Genomic DNA, 13,925 nt, shown 5'->3' with positions numbered 1-13,925 from the left:
AAGCACATAAGTTCAAAGAGTTGTGTGAGCTAGAAAGAACTCCTGAAAATAGCTTATTTTTCCCAAGTATTTTCCATGGGTTGTTTTAGAGTCAAACTATTTGACACCTCTTCTCAGCTGGATGGCACTAGGATTTAGGTACATTAAAAAGAAAAGAATGGCTTTACCTGCAATTATGGTGGCTACAGAGATATGGCAGATAATGTCTCACCAACTGCAGTTAGAACCTTATTCTCATGCTACATTAATTTTATGGGGGAATCCTGATTTGAAAGTAGAGAAACAGGCTTTTTTTGTGGAGGAATTGGGTTGATAGTGGATTTTACACTCTAGATCAGTTAATAGGATCGGGTGATGAGTTTTTCCCATTTTCAGTACTGCAGTGTAGATATCACTTCTCATCTAGTGATGGGTGGCAATATATTCAATTACAGCACCTTCTGGTGTCTATATGTGGGCCATAAGCGATGAGCACTTCAGCACCTCCTATACTGTTGGAGGAATTAACTGGATCTTTACAGAAAGCTCAGTTTACAATAGTTTATAAATGTCTTTTGGAATGTAATCAAGCGGATGTTCACTATGTTAGAGAGGAATGGAATAGGGAATTGGAATGCTCTGTACAGCCTAGTCAGTGGAAGGTTGCCTTAGCTTCCATATGTACAATTTCTGTAGATTTAAAAGTGAGGCTGATGCAACAAAAAATAATGGGTCCCCCCCCCCCCCGTATATTGGACACCACAGAGGCTGATTAAGGAAAAGCTGGCTAACTCTGCAAGATGCTGGCAATGTAATGCAGAAAATAGGTTACTATGGCATATGATGTGGGCAAGCCCTGTGGTGGCTTCTTTCTGGCTGAAGTTATTGCACACATAAATGGTCATGTACTATTAAATGATATTCTTGTGATGTGAGGATTAATGGATGGACAGCAAAAGTGGCCACTCAGAGTCCTAACAATTGCAACCCCCTCAACAACTTATACTCCAAGCCTGGAAAGATAAACACCCATCACCTATTACTCAGTGGCCTGAGAATCTTACTGCTCTTGTTGTTTTTGAATGTATATCTTACAGTCATCAATTTCATCTAGAGATGCTTATTCAAATATATGGTCTGCTTATATTATAATATTGCGAACTGATGAGAGATTTTATGATATTCAGCGGTATATAAATGGCACAAATATAATAAATAAAACAATAATCTATTGAAGTACGTATTTGAAACAGAAGTGTTGGATCCATTTTTTTTTTAAACCAGTAGTGTTGTGGATAGTTATTGTGAATGGATATGTCCTTTTCGCTTTGTTCTTGCTATTGGTGTTGCTCTTTGCAAGTCCTGTTGTTTTTGTTGGTTTGCTTGAATTGCAAATAAAATTCAAACAAACAAAAACTCCAACAAGAACAAATAAAACACACTTGTAACTGCTGAGCCACTTCTGAACTGAGCTGAGTTCAGCCATCACTACTTGCCAACTATCCTGGGTGAAAGTGCTCATGTTTCAAGGTTGGAGGTGGGGCTTGCTTGCCGCTGTTGATCTTGGGCTTATGGCCAAACAATGACTCTTAGCCCACTGCTTCTTCCAATGTCCAGTGGATGATGGCAGTATATCATAGACTCCCATTATAGACAAAGGAAATAATTCTCCCCGAGAGCTTTGTTCACTATATTATTGCTTATTATTAATTTGGGATAGGGGTGGACGAAAGTCCCTTACCTGTCCTCGAAGGACGTTCGCGGTGAGGGGGAGGCGCTTCGCTGCTCCCCCCGCGAGGTTCAGGCCGGGGGGGAGGCTTCCCGCCTCGCCCTGGCCGAAATTCAGGCCAGGGGGGAGGCTTCCCGCCTCACTCCGGCCGAAATTCAAGCCAGGGAGGAGGCTTCCTGCCTCGCCCAGCCGTGAACGCGAAAGTTAAAAAAAAAAAAGAACGCCCCCTGATAGGCTACGTGACGATTAACGTAGCCTATCACGGCTAGATCTGCAAAGTCAGCCATGATAGGCTACGTCAATCGTCACGTAGCCTATCACGGGTGACTTTAAAAAAAAAAAAAAAGCGCGTACGCTAATGGCGGCCCCCATAGGGAGCCGCCATTCGCGTTCCTTATTTAGTCGCTGTAGCGTTGCCCTTATAATAGCGTTGCCCTTATTTTCGCCGTAGTCTACGTAAATCTTTACGTAGACTACAGCGACCAAATAAGGAACGGGAATGGCGGCTCCCTATGGGGGCCGCCATTATCCGTACGCGCTTTTTTTTTTTAAAGTCACCCGTGATAGGCTACGTGACGATTGACGTAGCCTATCATGGCTGACTTTGCAAATCTAGCCGTGATAGGCTACGTGAATCGTCACGTAGCCTATCAGGGGGAGTTTTTTTTTTCTTTTATTGCCATGGCGGTGGCGGCAGCCGGTCGAAAGACCGGCTGCCGCTCCCGCCCCGCTCGAACACCCGCCGAACCGCCGGCCGGACCCGCCGCCGGGAGGGACATTCGGCGAACTTAAGTCCCGTCCTGGGGGGGTGTGGGGTGCGGAGGGGGTTCGGAGGATTTCTCCCCGAAACTTGTTCAGGGGGCTGAACACGTTGGCGCTCGGCCCCCCCGAAGTTTCGGGGAGAAATTCTCCACCAACCCTAATTTGGGAAGCTGCACGCTCTGAACCAACCACTAGGCTGGCTTTAGTTTGCAGCAGAGAGGCACTTTATACCATAGGTTGAACCTCATGCCCGTGGGCCTAATCTGAGGTCCCAATCCAGCCCTCTGGGGTTCTGAAGATGGTTCCACCCCCTTCCCCTACCCCACCTCCTTTCTCCTGAATCATTTGGTGGTTTACTGGCTTTTACACAATCCTCTCCTCCCCACCCCATTCCAAACAGTGTCTCTCCTAAGGCTTAGTTACTAAGCAATAAGAGCTTTAAGCTGAAATATGCTGGTATTTTTGGCCCCACCCCTTTTGCCTTCAGCCCCACCCACCACTGCAATGCAGCTCCCAAGAGGTTCTCTGAGACTGAATTCAACTAGAGCTGTGCCGAAATGGCCTCTCAAAATTCTCCAGCCTATTTGTGTCCAGAGAAATGGGTGTGGGGGGGGGATTTCACCAAATTCCTCCTAGGGGAGGAGAAATTCTCCAACAGTTTCTCACAGATAGGGCTCACTATTGGCATGGGTTGTAGCACAGGTTCTTTCTTTTCTGCTCAGGGTTTTTGTTTTATTGCACTGCTTCTGTAGGGGGTAGGGATGTGTGAGCACACCCCAGCTCAGATTCTCTGGGTACCTGCCAAGCCGCTGTCCTTGCTTGCCCCCTGCTCACACCCGCTCATGTCCTCCTGGACTCACCATGATCCTGTCTGGTGAGCACCTGCCATTTTCCTGCCTTTGCTTTCTGAACAAAAAAGGCAGTTTTGAAAATGCACATATTTAAATATGCACAGTTTGGGGGCCAGGAAAACTTAGTAAGCACAATATTAGAGGCATTATATGATTGTCTTAGAAGAGGAATTATCCACATATTTTTTAAGCAGAGAGATAGAATTGATTATTAGTAGCATTGCCAATATTATTAGCATGTTTATAATTCGGCCAATTTTTGGTCCAAAGGCCCATAAAGCAATGCACAGCATGTTGAAATACAATAAAAATGGCACAACATCAGTCCCAACCAAACAAAATTTAAACATGGGAATATAAAGACAGCAAAACCAATGGAGATTGGATGGGTTGACTTTGAGAGGCACAGAATCTGCTGGGAGTTGCAAGACTTTTTTCTGTCTTAACATGCATAGGGTTGTACCCTAAGCTGAAGCCGTATGAACTTGTATTTTCTAACTTTAATTCTAACATGTGAGCAAGAACATAAAATGGGAAGAGAAATGAATACATTTGAAAGAGTCATGACAAGGATGTTGATACATAATAAATCAAAAGATTTTCCTTAACAAAGACAGATCTATCGAGAAATAAATGCAGACAGGCATATGCCATCACTTACTACTGTAATTTCCCGAGGGCAACATTTCCCCCCTGTTCTTCATCAAGACTTTTAGTAACACCTGTCAGTTTTTGAACTCCTCCAGTTCTGAAACTCAGCAACATCAGCTCCTGCTACTGTAGCAATTCAATTGTGTGTCTTCCAGCACTATGTTGACTTTAACTATACCTTACCTTGATGCTTGTTAGTTTTGCATTGGGGAGAGGTTCATTGTGAAAGATGACTCAAATCAAAAACCTCCTTCACATGCACCCTGGATCAAAGAAGACACTGTAGTGCGGTGCCATCCTATGCTGCATGGGTATACATGTATGAGTAATGCAACCACATAGGTTGGCCAATTGCATGGGTCTTTCTCACACAGGGATTTTTCTGGACTGAATCAGAATGCAGTTAACATCTCCATTACAATAGAATTCTTGGCTTAACCCCCCCCATACCAAAATGCATGTAAACATGAAAAATATGCATTTTGTGTGCATCTTGTCCTAAAACACATATAAAAATATGTAGGATATGCATTTTAGGAAAATATATGTACCAAAAATTGTATCTCATTTATTTATTTCATTTCTATCCTGCGTTGCCACCCAAAACAGTGCTCAAGGCAACTAACAATGACAAAATACAAATTAAAAAACAAAACCTTAATTAAAGCATAACATAAAAACGGGTCCATTAAAACACAATTAAAACACAACAATGAAAAATAGACAGCACCCAACCGATTTAAACCTCTTTCAGCAACAGACCAGCTTATATGCCAAAGGCCTACCTGAATTAAAACATATTTGCCTACTAGCAGAAGGACAAAAGGAAGGGAACCAACATAGCATCTCTTGGCATAGAATTTCAGAGCTTGGGAGCTGCCACTGAGAAGAACCTCTCTTCCCTTGCCCACCTAACATGCCTCCAGTGGTGGTAGGACCAAGAGAAGAGCCTCCCCCAAAGGTCACAGAACCTGGGCAGGCTTGTATGGGAGAATGTGATCTTTCAGGCAGCCTGGTCCCAAGTCGTATAGGGCTTTCTAAGTAGGGATGCTGGAGAAATTTGAGATGGACTAAAATGAGCTTGGATTTCTAAGAAACCAACCTGTGGAATCTGCTGTGGAGCAACTTGCTCAGGCCGCTTGGAGTCCATGGACTTTTGAATGATTTTTTTTTTTTTACTTTCCCGAAATGTATGCATATAAAATTGTAGGAAAATACAAATGTTGTTGTATAAATGAAAATAGTATGTTTCTGCTGAGGAAACAGAATGGAATGGGGGACAATATGCTAAATGTTATGTACTAAGGTAAATTATGTAAATACTAGGGATGTCAGAGAATTCTGCAATGGATCTTGGTGAGGCCGAATGCCAGTGCATTCGGCCCCCGAAAACCATCGCGGAACAAAGCCCCTGCCCCCCCAACCGACGAAAGGCGTGTGGGACAAAGTGCCCACCGCCCCCATCCCATGAAAGGCACTTACCTGCTCCTGTCCGCGCTGCTGTGCGAATGGCGGCCGTCCTGCGGCCGCCATTCGCTTCCTCCTTCTTCAGCCGTGATAGGCTACATAAATACTTACGTAGCCTATCACGGCTAACGCAGGGACGTCATTTGCGCTGGTTTTTTTCCCCCCCTGCCGTGATAGGCTACGTAAATATTTATGTAGCCTATCATGGCAAGGGGAAAAAAACACCAGCCTACGCAAATGGCGGTGGCTACCGCCATTTGCGTACGCTGAGGTTTTCCCCCTGCCGTGATAGGCTATGTAAGTATTTACGTAGCCTATCACGGCTCACTACAGGGACGCAAATGACAGCGACTATGACAGCCACCATTTGCGTCCCTGCAGGGCTGCCCAGCAGCCGGATGTCTGGCTGCAGGCGGCTGGAGCTGGCTGGCGGCTGGAGCTGGCTGGCGGCTCCGCGGCTTGGCCGTGGAGCGGAGCCAGCCGGCCAGGATTCCGGGGGGAGGCATGGAGTGCCTCCCCCCCATTGAGGATTCCGGGGGGAGGGACAGAGCACCTCCCCCCACCTGAGGAACCTGGCGGAGCCAGGTAAGCAGGGTTTCATACACCCCTAGGAAATACTTATGTAAATACTTATGTAATTATTTGTGTACTTTTCCACATGACAAAAAAATAATAATATTCGCATCCATCTATGGATGGATAATGGAATGAAAGGCACCTGACAATCCACGAAACATAGACAGAGAGGATTTTACACAGTCTGTACATCCCCATTTCTAAGTCCTAACCAGCACTTTGAATTGTGCCTGGAAACAGACTATTAGCCAGTGAAGCTGTTGTAACACGGTGGTGACTTGCTGCAGGTAACCAGACCCAGTCAACAGTCTGGCTGAAGCATTCTGATTTTGAACAAGCTGAAGATTCTGAACATTTTTCGAAGGAAGCCCTGCATAGAATATCTCAGTCTGGAAGTAATGAAGGAACAGAAAGCTATGGCAAACTGCACATGCTCTAACTGTGGAATTCAGTTTAGAAATTATTGTAAGCCATGCTCCAGGGTTAGTTGGCAGGGGGGACAGGGCTCGAATTAACATTAAGTACCCGGGCCTCCCTTTCTTAAAAGGGGTCTGCCTTAATGGATTTCCACCAATTTTTCAAGGCCCACCAACCACCATTAGCAGTGGTGTTGGGGTAGGTTTGAAATTGCAGGCCCTCATCATTGCAATCCCTATAGCCATGCCCTCAGGGAGAGTCCAAAAATGCAGACAGCTGTGTTGATCCATATAAACAACCCATGTCCAGCAATTTTCACCTCCACCAGGACCAGGTATTTTGTAAAGCTTAATTGCCATTCAAGACCAAGCCACCTCAAAATTCTTTACATTACAACAGGGAACAATATATTGTTACTGGGAAAATTCATCCCCCACCCCCCACCAGCTACTGTGATGATAGCAGCTAAGCTCAGAGGGAACATGGATGTCTAATGGGCTTGGCAGATGACATCATCGTCCCTTCTAATAAAAAAGTGCCGCTGCTACGTCCCTGCAAGCCTTGGTTCCATTACACCAGTGGCCATTAGGTCAATGACTGAGCCTCATAGCTCTGCTTCAGGCAGTCACTGAACCTGCCTTTCCTTCCAAATTGGGATAATATGAAAAACAGTAGCAACGTGGAAATGAAAGAGCGATGAAGGTTGTTTCACAAGAAAGTTGGTAGAGCTGCATTATACCTGATGCTTTGGAAGAATGAGGGCCACAAAATAAAAATAACCAGGCTTCCCTCTACAGCTCCCTATATCTCTCAGTATGGAATCACTATAGATGGGAAAGGGTTCTTACTCCAAGAAGAAGCACATTTTCTTTTGATGGAGTAAATGAGAGAAGTCTCAACATGGTTCAGAGAAATCAGATATTATCTTTTGTTCAACACATCATTTTCACATTGGTACTTATTCTGTGAATGTTTGCTTTCAATTTACTGTTGCTCTGTATGTGCTTCAGGTGATGGGCTCTTCAGGGTCTTTCAATTAACCTTCATTACTATGAAAAGAGTCAGTCAGATCTCTTAATCAGTTTTTTAAATTCTCAGGATAACGCATACAGACAGCGAATTCAATGGTATTAAAAGTGTGTAGTTACAAAAAGAAATAGTCTTTTTGATCTAAATATGCAGAATGTTAGCTGACACACTAGCTTCTTCTTTTTTTAAATTACCACTGAATACGAACAGTGGTGTCTTTTTGATTCAGGGCCAAAGAAGGCAGCACTCACTTTTATTTTGTGAAGTGACACAAAAGGAACAAAATCTTCCACTAAATATTCTACAATTAATTTCCAGTTGCCTGTGCTCAAGCAAGCAGGTTTGCCCATCTCCTCAGCTCCCTCACACTCATGGTGTAAGCTGAAAGTTGTGGGTAACCTGTGACATTACACCTCTCTTCTTTCACAGAGATGGGTTATTATAGGGTGGCAATGTCTTCTACTTTACACAGGATAGTCCTCTGTTTGAAGGGCTGTCCAGTCCAAGTCCAAGTCCAAGTCCAAGATAAAGAACCATAAGAAGGGAGAGCAGGGACCTTGAACACTCAGCACCTGGACAGCAGACTGAACAGGCAGGCATGCAACTCATGCAGTCACAGTCTTCCCCAGTAATGTGAGAGGTATTGTATTTTCTATTTAAATTATAGTCGTTATTTCTAAATTTCCACATACGCTAGAATATGCAAACTTTTCACAAATCTTTGTCCTCTTTTGACCTCTTTTTTGGTGATGTCACACTGATGTGTAAGTGGCCACCCAAACTTATTCCCTCACACCCTAGCCAAGACAACTATTCCTGTCACGCAGAGAGTTTTGTCTTTTGTCAGACTATGGGCCTGTGTTAGGGAGGGTAAGAGAAATCTTATCTGGTAAGAGAACTCTTAAAATGTTTTTATTTCAGTCCACTTTTTACTGATGGCTGTGTTACTGCTCATTCTAAAGGGTTATAATGTGGCTTTTAATTGCATGGTTTTATATGTTATTATGTTTTGTTGTGTAATCTTCTGTACACCCTCTTGGGAGGGCAATGTGCCCAGAAAAGTGGTTTAAAATATATTTTAAATAGATTAACTAAATATATGTTACTTTGTATGTGGAAAGAAATGGTTATCATCTCTCTCTCTCTCTCTCTTCATTATTTTCATTCTTCAAACAATTTCAGGGCTGCATACGTGGGGTTATCCCATTTTATCTTTAAACACACCCACTAAGAGAGATAGTGGCAGGCCCAAAGTCATCTTAGGCTGTAATCCTATGCACATTTACATGGGAGTAAGGGCCAAAATAGACATGACTTTAAATCCATTTCTAGTGGCTACATCTTTTTTCGTTTTTACTGTAGAGTCAGTGCAATGGGCCTGTTCTAGATCAAGATTCTAGCATGGGGTAGGGGGGCTTTTAAGATCTGGATCGGCCCCCCTGCATCTACCCTAGAGTAAAAGTGACAAAAAGATGTAGCTGCTAGATATGGATTTAAAGTCATATCTGTTTTGGCCTTGTCCCATTGAACTGCATGGTATGTTACGTTTGAGTAATGGATTGCACTGTTAATGAGTTTCATAGCCAAGTCATGCAATATCTTGAAAAGAAAGATTAGCTAATATGATTCTATAATTTCTGATTGATCATTTCATGGACTGAATATAAGTATTTATATTAAACTTTCAAAACCAAGAATAAAAACTGGGTAGCGGTTGCTGTTCCTTGCTATTTATCTTTGCATAGCTCTTGGCTGACCACAGTAACCTTACGGGAGCCAAGAAGAAATAATCTGCATAGTATATCTAGCATCAGCATTTTTTGCCAGGGCAAATCACTTCTATTTTTGTCCAGTCCAATGACCATGGACTGACATCTTCATCTCAAATGCAGGCATTGCAATTAATTAATATTATTAATAATTTTGAAATATGATTAACATTAATTAATTATCAATTTAAACATTCATTGACATTATAGAAATACATTATGTAAATACATAATGTAATAATTAATGTGATATTTATATATAAATATATAAACCTTGCCTGTGGTTTTTTTTAATAATAATTTCCTCTTATCTTTTTTTTCTTCATAGCATATGGATATTTTTAGGAACACTGCTACAAATAATATTAAGATCATATTAAGGTTCATTGGAAAAAGGAGAAAAAAGAAGGCAAGAGAAAATGTCATCTGAATAATAGAATATCATATCTGAAGATTTTCACACTGGAAAAATACAAAGCTATACCTTATATGTATTATGGAAGAGTTCTATGAAATATGCTTGATTGATGACAAAATTAGTTTGATAAATAGAACTTCATGGTTATAAACTACATAACTAGTGTTATGGAGTCAATTTGAAAAATATTGGAGCAATCAAGGGAGAAATATATTGGCTTCCCAAGCCCTACTGTATTGACTTTCAAAGATACAGACAAGTAATATAGATCAGGTGGGGTTGTAATGCAATTTCATCATGTCTAGTTTTCCACAGTTATGTTTGTTACTATGGCTTCAATATGAAAGGAACCCTAGGAAATAAGTTGAAAGTGCTCATCTTAAGATTAATCTAAGAGATTTACAGAAAAGTGATTTCCTCTTTTTGGGGGGCTGGATGTAGTTTATTGAAATTTAGCAACACATACAGAAACAATTTGAATATAATAAATAGCTTTTGGAAATGCCAGAGCCACAGATTTGTGCTTTCTCTACGAAGGATCCACAGGGGAAAATCAAACATACCATCATGTTTGAAGGCCTCTGAGACATGATAGAGGTTTGTTGGCGAGTGATAGTGTTGCGCTGTCCCATGCCAGCTTGGTGAAGAGATGCTTCCTAGGGCAGGGCTGCTTGATCGTTGCCTGCTTCTTGGGTTAATGGCAGCGGTGGAGTATGATGAACTGGCAGATTTGAGTCTTAAGATAGCAGCATATGTTGTAGGAATTCCCGGAACAGCTTCAGAATATTCTGGTGGGGTGGGGGGAGAGAAATGTATTCTGAGTTGGAGATGAGAAATATCAGTGTTTAGATGACAGTTTCCTATACAACATCAGCACGGACTCCAATCTAGTTGTGCACAACTTTTTGTATACAACAATTCTTTGTGTCCCCATCAGTATCAAAACATAAGGTCAATTGGTTCGGTGGGGCCCAGATGGCCATCCCAGGCATGTATGAGAATTTTATTTTTGCTTGCAAACCAAGTGAACACGCCCCGTTTGATGCTCCAAATGCAATTGTGAGCACGTGTCCACCAAGAATATTCATAAATCATTGAACACATGCTCACATTTGTCTCATTCTTGATTCCCAGTTTGATTTGCACAAATTTCCTAATTAGAGCAAATTTCTTCCATAGACTGAATCAGCTCCACTTTTGTCTAAGTAGGAAAGATGTGCAAATAAGGACATTGGTGCAAACTGGGGGAAAATTCTGCACATCTTCCATTTGATTGCTGCTTGATTTGTGTAAGCTTCCCATTTGCACTGAGTGAGCAGTGATTGCAAATGGGAATCGGGCACAAGATGAGCAGTTAGATGACGTTCAGAGAATCCTGGTGATCTTGAACATTGCTTGTTCACCCATCCATTAGGCCATCCCAGTGTGAATGGAATGCATCAACTGTGAGTGTGGATAACTGCTAGGGATGGGAGAGAAATTTGTCTGGTTCACATTTTAATGCAAAATAACCTAATTTCAAACTCTCAAAACACTACACAAACCAAAATTCAGTTATCCTTTGAAATGTACATTTCTCCAAATGTTCAAAAGGAATTCTCCAATCAAAAAATGTGTACACGAATGTATGTATTAGGGAAAGGTGCAACAAAAATGCATATATTTGGGAAAATAACATTTGAATTATAGTGGGGAAATCATTTGGAAAAATATGTGTATTAGGCAAAATTGTGTTCAAATGTGTATTAGGAAAAATACACCCAAAAATGTGTATGGATTTTCATACAAATCTAAAAATTCCATTCTCAAAAGTCAAGATTGCACTTAAGAGTGGAGAAAAGCTCAAAGACAAACCCAACTTAAGAGTAGAAAAGTGAGAAAGTGAGAGAAACCAAAATTTACTGATACATTCATCCCTAATACCTACTTGTCCAGTTGGATCTCATTTTCTGGATTAAGGCAAAAGAAAATTAAGTCATCCTATATGATAATGTGGCATGTAGGGATGGCGGAGAAATCCGCCATGGATTCCAATGAGGCCGGATTCTTTAGAATCTGCCCCCCTGGAGTCTGTGGCAGGATGGACTGTTCCCCCCTGCCACCCCGCAAACTAAGGTGGGGATGGACCCTACCTGGCACTGGCTGGTCCGGGTTTGTCCTCTTTGTTCCGCAGCCATCCACTGCCAGGCTGCGGATGCAAATGGCATCCGGCATAGCAGATGCCATTTGCATCCCTGCCTTTTGCCGTGATTGGCTATGTAAATATTTACGTAGCCAATCACGGCAAAGGGCAGGGATGCAAATGTAGGGATGTACGAATCCCTTACCTTGCTCCACTGAGGGGCATCCGTGGTGGAGGGGAGGTGCTCCATCCCTCCCCCTGGAATCCTCCCCGGCTGGATCCGCTCCAAGGCAACTCTGCGGAGCCACTGGCCAGGGCTGCCCACAGCCAGACTTCTGTCCTCTGCTGTAGTGAATTTAGTAGATGTAGTAGATACTGTAGTGAAGTATCTATGTAGCCTATCACAGCAAAAGGCAGGAACGCAAATGGCGGCTGCTACGCCATTTGCATCCCTGCCTTTTGCCGTGATAGGCTATGTAGATACTTATGTAGCCTATCATGGCCTCTGCAAGGACGCAGATGGCAGCCACTATGGCCGCCGCCATTTGTGGCCACAGCCCAGCAGCGGCCAGAAGACAATGACCTGGAGCCGCCACAGCCGCTGCAGCTGCTGCTGCCGCCAGGTAGGCTCCGTCCCGGGGGGATTCCACAGGGTGGTGGTGGGGATTGCCCTGTTCTGCCACGGACTCCAGGGGCTGGATTGTAAAGAATCCGGCCTCACTGGAGTCCGTAGTGGAATTCTCCAACATCCCTATGCAAATGGTGTCCCCTATGCCAGACGCCATTTGCGGCCGCAGCCCGGCAGTGGATGGAAGTCCGGCTGCAGACAGCCCTGGCCGGTGGCTCTCTGGACTTGCTGCAGAGTGGAACCAGCCAGGGAGGATTCCGGGGGGAGGGACGGATCGCCTCCCCCCCAGCGGATCCCGGAGTGGACTGGTAAATGGGGTTCGTACACCCCTAGTGGCATGTCGTCTTATGGCAAATAAATGTTTAAAAAGGGTACACTATGCAGCCCGCATGGGACTGTCTCACCTCAAAATGTACATGAGGGACCATATGTTTGATTGTGTACCCCACATCAAAATATCCCTTTATGTACAAAGCCAACATATCTGGAAGGTGGCTATGCTAGAAGTCCTCCTAATAAGACTTTAACCTGTGGATACATTCCCCCTACCCCGCCATGTGCACCAGGAATATAGGAAGTCTTGCATGGGAACATAAAAGTTGTCTTATACCAGATCAGACCACTGGTTCATCTAGGTCTGTATTAGGGATGTACGAAAGTCACTTACCTTGTCCCGCAGCTTTTTTCGCGGTGGGGGGGAGGCGCTTCGCTTCTCCCCCCGAAGTTCATGCGAGGGGGGGGTGTCTTCCCACCTCACCCGGCTGAAATTCAGGCCAGGGGGGAGGCTTCCCGCCTCGCCCGGCCGAAATTCAGGCCGGGGAAAAGCGCCCCGTCTCCCCGGCCGCGAACTTCAAAAAAAAAGTAAAAAAAAAAAAAAAAAGCCCCGTGATAGGCTACGTAACGATTTACGTAGCCTATCACGGCTAGATCTGCAAAGTCAGCCGTGATAGGCTACGTTAATCGTCACGTAGCCTATCACGGGTGACTTTGAAAAAAAAAAGCGCGTACGGCTAATGGCGGCCCCCATAGGGAGCCGCCATTCACGTTCCTTATTTGGTCGCTGTAGTCTACGTAAAGATTACGTAGACTACGGCGAAAATAAGGGCAACGCTATTTGCGTTGCCCTTATTTTCGCCGTAGTCTACGTAAAGACTTACGTAGACTACCGGGACCAAATAAGGAACGCAAATGGCGGCTCCCTATGGGGGCCGCCATTTGCGTACGTGCTTTTTTTTTTTTTCAAAGTCACCCGTGATAGGCTACGTGACAATTAACATAGCCTATCACGGCTGACTTTGCAAATCTAGCCGTGATAGGCTATGTTAATCATTACATAGCCTATCACAGGGGCGTTTTTGTTTTTTTTACTTTTCTTGTAATGGCGGTGGCGGCGGCAGCCGGTCGAAAGACCGGCTGCTGCCCCCGCCCCTGACGAAGACCTGCCAAACCGCCGCCGGGACCCGCCGCCGGGAGCGACATTCGTAAAAGGTAAGTCCCATCCCGGGGGGGGGGCGGGGGGCCGGGGGG

At 44.0% G+C, this 13,925-nt stretch overlaps 1 protein-coding gene across 1 annotated transcript in view; it reads right to left on the bottom strand.

Moving 5' to 3' along the window:
* Nucleotides 1-10,430, bottom strand: part of LOC146349431 (contactin-5-like) — a 233,967-nt gene extending 223,537 nt beyond the window's left edge. The window contains exon 1 of the mRNA XM_084842648.1: nt 10,212-10,430. The gene's annotated coding sequence lies outside the window, so the exon portion shown is untranslated. The remainder of the gene's footprint in view (nt 1-10,211) is intronic.
* Between the last annotated feature and the right edge of the window lie 3,495 nt (nt 10,431-13,925).

This window comes from Heloderma suspectum, chromosome 3 (assembly GCF_057233095.1).
Source record: "Heloderma suspectum isolate Gila_16-S chromosome 3, 16-S_ref, whole genome shotgun sequence".
Lineage (NCBI taxonomy): Eukaryota > Metazoa > Chordata > Lepidosauria > Squamata > Helodermatidae > Heloderma > Heloderma suspectum.
The sequence above is the reverse complement of the archived record's forward strand: the minus strand, read 5'-3'. Positions and strand labels throughout refer to the sequence as shown.